Here is a 7,258-nt window from a genome sequence, read left to right as displayed (position 1 = left end):
TGCGGCTTGTTTCCGTTGTGTTGTGCTAATTTCGTTGTGTTGTGGAGATTTCGTTGTGTTGTACACTACTGGGCCACCGTAAATAATGCACCTCAATAGTGAGTATACTGTACAACCGATGTATACACAACAGCCACTAGCATGGGCGTCGCTAGGCCATTTTTAGGGGGCTATAGCCCCCCTAAAATGATTACTCAGCCCCCCTAAAAATTTTGCGATTAGCTCCATAAACTGTACACGAATTCGTGATCGCCTCAGTCCCCTTTAAATTTCATATGAAAACGGCGGCAGACTTCGGCTCCTCCCCGTCTTTCAGCGCGTTCTTCATTCCGCAGAGGCGCAGAGCGAGAAACAGGACACACCTTGTGTGTTTATCGATAGATTGTTACAATATCTGCATCTGTGCAATGAGGGTTGTACTAGAAATGCAAACAGTAAAATTTTGTTTGTACAGCAAACAGGTGTGTGTGTGTGTGTACCTACTTAACCATATTTTGGGGGCAAATTTGTACCCAAAAGTGAGCTAAACATGACAAAATCTCCAAAAACCTCCCTTTGGGGATGTCCTAATTTGTAAAACTGGTATAAAAATAAAGTAAACAATGTTTTTTTTTTTTATTGTAAAAATGCAGAAAGTTTCCTGTAAGGGGTAGGGTTAGGTGTAGGGTGATAGAATATACAGTTTGTACAGTATAAAAACCATTACGCCTATGGAATGTCCCCATTTAGATAGCTAAGTAAACGTGTGTGTGTGTGTGTGTGTGTGTGAGAGAGAGAGAGATCAGGATTCAGGAAGACTTGTATGGCTTATTCAGTACTCAAATGTTATACCTATCTACGCAGTACAGTGGAATACAATAAGTTGCAAAATGCAATAAGTTTAGTTTACCACCTTACCCTATTAGTCAATCATTTTTTATTTTATTTATATGTTCACTATTATTTTTTATTATTATACCCTCATTGGGGGCTGAGCCCCCCTAAAACGAAAATCTTAGAATCGAGAACACTAGAGAAGAGAACAGAATATGCATTGTGCTAAATTAATTCCCTCGCAGCACTTCCGGCACACTTAATTCGCTCACTCGTTTTCATTTACTTAATCAGTGGACTTTTTAATGAAGTAACGGATTAGTAAATCTGGGTTACGGTTTCCGATACAGCAAGTATTATTATTTTTTTGAACGAATTGGTTGATTGAATGATTCGTGGATTCACTCAAAAAAGACAAGAATAGCTTGTTGTAATCCTTATTTGTACATCGCTTTGAATAAAAACATTTGCTAATTTAAGAAATGTAAATGTAACGTTTTGTTCCTGAATGAAAGCGTTTTGGATCAGTTATTCAATGACTCAAACGGAAAGACTTATAAAACTGTGTTTCTGAATGAATCATTTGAGTGAATGAATGATTGACTAATAAAAACTCACTTTACATCACTTTAGATCACTTTACTGTAACAATGCAACCCGCATAAAGAGTCACTGAAAAATGCCCACCATCAATGTCTTGAATTCGCAAACACAAATAAACAGAGTGGTACAAACAGTAAAAGTGCTGTTAGACTGTTATATTCAGCACTCATGGAACGCTACTTAACGAATCAGATTTGAAGACCGGAAGTAACAGTTGTATAATGCTGTGTTGTTGATGGGCATACGTTCAAAAAACATTCACATCATGATTCATGTGTGCAATCACGTTTGGTAGGCTACATTACATTTCAAGGCTGAGTTCAGTCAATGGCTCTGCCTGACTGGGGTGCTATATAGACTGAATCAAAATGACAAACGAGGAATTAAAACTCAGCTTAATTAGATCAAAGACAGCTGGGGATTTTATGCAGTAGCAATTTTTACTGTTTGGAAATGTCAGATTTCTGCATGCATAAGTAACTATGAAAAGGCTGAATAGGTGAATGCCGGATTGTGGCTGCATTAAGAAAGCCTGACAGAATCCACTTATCGTGTTGGAAACATAAGATCATTTGATATTTCAGTCATATACTTATCTCAGTTGTAGCTTTTGGTTGATAAATCGTAGACATTCTATAGGTGTATATTTCATTATTTCATCAATTTCAAGACATTTGAAACCCACATATATTTATATATTTTAATGTATAGTATTTCAACCTCATTTATGTGCAGTATCTGCTGGTGACAGCACTTGAGATGATCAGTGATTTAATGCGATGACTTGATGGTGAGTGAGACCAGAAAAAACATGACTATAGGACAAAGTGCCCTTCATGTTAGAAGAGGAACTGACTCCTACCATTAGGATTTGGGACTGATTCAGTTAGACTAGATAAAATCTGTGGTCAGATTACACATTACTGGAATATTTAATTAGCCTGCCAGCATTCATGCATGGTTTACCAACATGTTCGCTTATTTGTAAAAATCAATTAGCTTCATAATCAAACTATTTTTGAAGGATTAGGCTTAGCTGCATCTCATTAACTCAAGCTCAGATTTGAAACATCTAGTGTTGTGTATTCATTTGTAACTGAGTGCCAGATTTGGTGCAAAAACATTAAGCCTCACTGTCCCAAGATTTAATGTGTCCATGCTGTTCAAACATTTTATTTAATTGATTTTCTTTCACAAAGGATTTATTTAAAATGCAGCTAACAATACACATACTTATGGAAAGCATGTTCTTTTGTCTAGTGCCTAGATCTCATTTTGTATGGGAACAATGTGTACAATAAACCTTACAGTGCTGCTAGAACATTTACTTAATGTTATACCATGAATCAAAGCTAATAGCAAGTATGTAAACCTCTGAGTTGGCAAGCACCATTCTAGACCACCATGTGATGGATGCAAAGATCTGCAGTGGCATCTGCCAGCCATCAGCACTGCTCTGGGTCATTGACTCTGAGTCGTTGTTGACCTGTTGAATTTCTATGTCAGATAAATGCTGTTCTTTTGAACCGCCTATTTATCAAAATATCCTTTTTAAAATTTTTTTTTTTTTAAACTTTTTTCAACATTGATAATAATAACAAATGTTACCAAATTTTGATGGTTCATGTGACACTAAAGAATGGCTGCTGAAAATTCAGCTTTGTGATCACAGGAAATAAGAAAATATTGTACGTAATCTCAACCCACACAAATCAAATAAATGCAGTCAGGGTGAACATAAGAGACTTCTTTCAAAAACATTTAAAAATCTTACAAACCCCGAACTTGCAAAGATGCACAGTAGACAGGATTTAACGTTGAAAGTGGTGACCCCCCTCTGGAGGACACTGCATGATTCATGCTCCGTTATCCACAACCAACTGTGCCGCTGTGATGAGGTAAATCAGTCACATAATTTACCCTGCCAGATGCACCTGGCAGCAGAAACCCACTCACTGTCCACTGTTCGCACCACAATCACGAGTTCTCTCTGTCCTCCCCAGGTTTCCCGACTCCTCTCACAGCTGGGTCTGAGTTCTCAGAAACCATTACATTATGACTCTCGGAAAAGGTGTTTTACTAACATTTAAAATAATTTCTCTCATCTAGTAAAAAGATCATTGATACTAACCGATAACTGTGCAGTTGAAAGCAAGTCTGATGCAAGACTAAAACATAGATGCATTTGTAGAATGTACGATGTGAAGATGGCTGGGGAAAAATTCCACAACTTCTTTGATCATGCTAAAGGCCTGTTCACATCAAAGACGTTAACTAGAATGATAAGTGTAATATAAAGTTTTGAAGGGATAGTCTGCACAAAAATGAAAAATCTGTTATCATTTACTCACCCTCAAGTTGTTCTAAATCTGTATGAGTGTCATTCTCCTGTGGAGCACAAAAGTAGATATTTTTAAGAATGTTGGTAAACAAATGGTTGACGGTAGCCATTGACTTTCATAGTATGGAAAAATACTATGGAAGTCAATGGCTACCATTAACTATGGTCTAATTTTTCCAAATACAATCACTTTCAATCATTTTTATTGTTCCATTGCCACTGATCCCTCACATTAAATGTTGCTATATATGATCAAAGCTGGTCACAATCCATGATCCACTTGAGATGCTGCTCATCAGATCCTTATACAAGGGCTTTGGGCTGGTAACATCCATCCTGCCAGTCACAAGGGAAATAATAAATAATTTTATTGGTCATTCTATAAATAACCATACACAACACAATATTAATAATATATCTGCAACCTTTCATCATATAATCACCCTCATGTTGTTCCAAACCTGTATCTTTGTTATGTACAGTAGAAGGTATTTTGAAGAATGTTTCAGCTGTTTTTGCCCGATCAATTAAAATCAATGGTTGGACAACATTGGACCCCATTGACTTTCATTGTATAAACAAAAATGTTTCAACATATCTTCTTTTGTGTTCCACAGAAGAAGAAGAAAAAGCATCTTCAATGAAAACTTTTTAGTATTTAGGGTGGTAACCAAGAAATTGTGAAATGAGAATATCATTTAAGAACTGCTTCTGAATCATTAAAACTTCTTTGGGCTGGAATTTCATTTGAAACACAATTCTATGCCATGATCACTCCAGTCTAAATGATACCTAGCTAATGTCTGACAGACAAAAGGTGAAACGAGGTGCTCTTGGCTATCGAAGTTCAATTATTCAAACTGAAATAGAAGCTCAGTTACAAAGAGGGGCCCTCAGTCCCACAGCTGTGGATCTATGTCTATTACCATCACATTAATTTTGCTCTCTTTCATCATGCAGGCCATGCTGGAGCCTGGGCGTTAATAATGGCTGAGCTAACAATGCATCCATCGTTTCAAAGGCCCATACCTGTAGATAATAAATGAAAAGAAGTCATTAATCCATTCAAAGGAACACAAGGACACAGACTGATATCTCAGGCCCTAATTGATGTATCAAAAACAAACTGCACGGTGACACTAACACATAAGATTGCACCACGTTGTTCATGTAAATTTTTGCTATTGATGTTGGCCGGCTAGTTTTCAGGAAAATAAACATCTCCCCTCTGCAGACTTGCGATACCATACACAGCGTATCCATCTCTGGAAGGTCTTTGGACTAAAGCCCTGTTTGATCTTTTGCCATGGTCTGACATTTGATACTGTGACATTTTTCAAAGAAAAAATAGATTTGACCAAGGCTATTGTCACACTTGAGTCCTCTTTAAAAGAACCAAACTGAGACCCCTTTAAAGGGATAATTCACTCAAAAATGAAAGTTCTGTCATTACTCATTATTTACATACCCTCATGTCATTTAAATTTATTTAAATAAATTTACTTTATGCATTTTCCTTCACTTGCAAAAGACAAAAGAATAGGTAACACTTTATTTTAAGGTCCAATTCACGCTATTAATTAACTACGACTTTTGCCTCAATAAACTCCTAATTACTGCTTAGTAAGGTATTGTTAATTGTAGGCATTGGGTAGGAATAGGGATGTATAGAATATATGCTTTATAAGTACTACATAGCCAATATGCTAGTACAGGGGTTCTCAAACCTCTCCATGAAGTACCCCCAGCACTGCATGTTTTGTCTCCCTATATCTGACACACCCACTTCAGGTCTTGAAGTCTCCACTAATGAGCTGATGAGTTGAATCAGTTGTGATAGATGAGGGAGACATACAAAATGTGCAGGGCTGGGTGTACTCCAGGACAGGTTTGAGAACCACTGTGCTAGTAATATGCATGCTAATAAGCAACTAGTTAATAGTGAGAACTGGTCTTTATACTAAAATGTTACCAAAGAACACATTTTGAAGAATTGTTCAACTTATTTTGTTCATGTTGGACATCATTAACTTTAATTGTATGGATGCAAAAAGCACAGAGATGCTTTTCAAAATATCTTCAAGAAAGTCATACAGGTTTGGATCGACAGTAGGGTGAGCAAATGATGACAGAATTTTTATTTTTGTGTGAACTATCTCTTTATATAGACATCACATTATTTTGGGAGAGCCAGATGAAAATAAAGCAAAAAGAAACATAAAGAAATGGAAATGAGGCCCCCGGCGTGTGTGTGTGTCCGTTACAGTGGGTTATTTTTGTACATTCTGACATATCAACTCATTGTATTTTACTGACAACTCACCTCCCTCACTCCCCTATAATCTTTCCATTTGTTCTCTGGACTGACCTGTGCTGTTGAGCCAGGCGATGATGATACATCAGAATGGCAAGGACAAAGGTCAGGTCAGCAATTCATCACACCAGACTCCATCATTCCTGGCGTGCTACTCCAAAATAGAACAATTATAAACAAGACAAAAACAACCTCCCCAGATCATGTCTAAGTTTTATCCATTTGACACGTTTAATTTGAATAAAGCCAATCATTTTTAAATAAATGGCTTAAACAATATGTTTTACTGTCACTTTTGACACATTTAATGCATCCTTGTTTAATAAAAGTATTAATCACTTATTATTTATTAGCCATCTTTCAGACAACCAAAAATGTCCAGGTGTAATGTTCCTGGACAAAAGCTGGCAGATGCCATGACTACATCACCTAGTTCCACATCGACGACCAGTGAATATGAACCATGTTTGCTGACACAATAATTTGCTTGCAAGCAGAACATATATAGATACATTTCAAGATATTATGCTATATGTTGTACCAGACATAGGAAAAACCCTATAGAATTGCACAATTACACCACTGTATAAACATTAAGGTATGACTTTAGTTTAAGTCATGAGGTGTTAATGGTCCAGTCAAGCATTTCATTTCTGTGTAAAAGTAATGACTCTGTAATTTGCATGTCAGTTCAACTCAGAACGCCTACAGTTTATTTCTGCTCGTGCTGCCGTAAGATCTAATTCATGGACATCTACGGTACTTATAGCAATTACAAGACCAGGACTTCACCATGTTTGGAAAATACTTAAACTCTGTTGTCGGACATGACGCAAAGACCAACGGAGGTGAATGCAAAGACGTATATGATGCAATACCTCTTAAAGGGGTCATATGATGCTTTTTTAAAGATCATTATTTTGTGTATTTGGTGTAACAGAATATGTTGACATGCTTTAATGTTCAAAAAACGTACTCGGTTACTAATGTAACCTCGGTTCCCTGAGATACGGGAACGAGTACTGCGTCTTGCTTAAGACGCATATGGGAAAAAGCCTTTTTTCTCCTGAACTGAAGCCTATTTCATTCACGCAGTGAAACTGCACGGCCATTAGTTCGTGCAGGGCTTTAAAAACGAACCAATGGCACGGCAGCGGAGCTGCACGAGCCTATGGCGACGAAGCCTG

This window comes from Sinocyclocheilus anshuiensis, unplaced genomic scaffold (assembly GCF_001515605.1).
Source record: "Sinocyclocheilus anshuiensis isolate Anshui unplaced genomic scaffold, SAMN03320099.WGS_v1.1 scaffold423, whole genome shotgun sequence".
Taxonomy (NCBI): Eukaryota; Metazoa; Chordata; class Actinopteri; order Cypriniformes; family Cyprinidae; genus Sinocyclocheilus; species Sinocyclocheilus anshuiensis.
The sequence above is the reverse complement of the archived record's forward strand: the minus strand, read 5'-3'. Positions refer to the sequence as shown.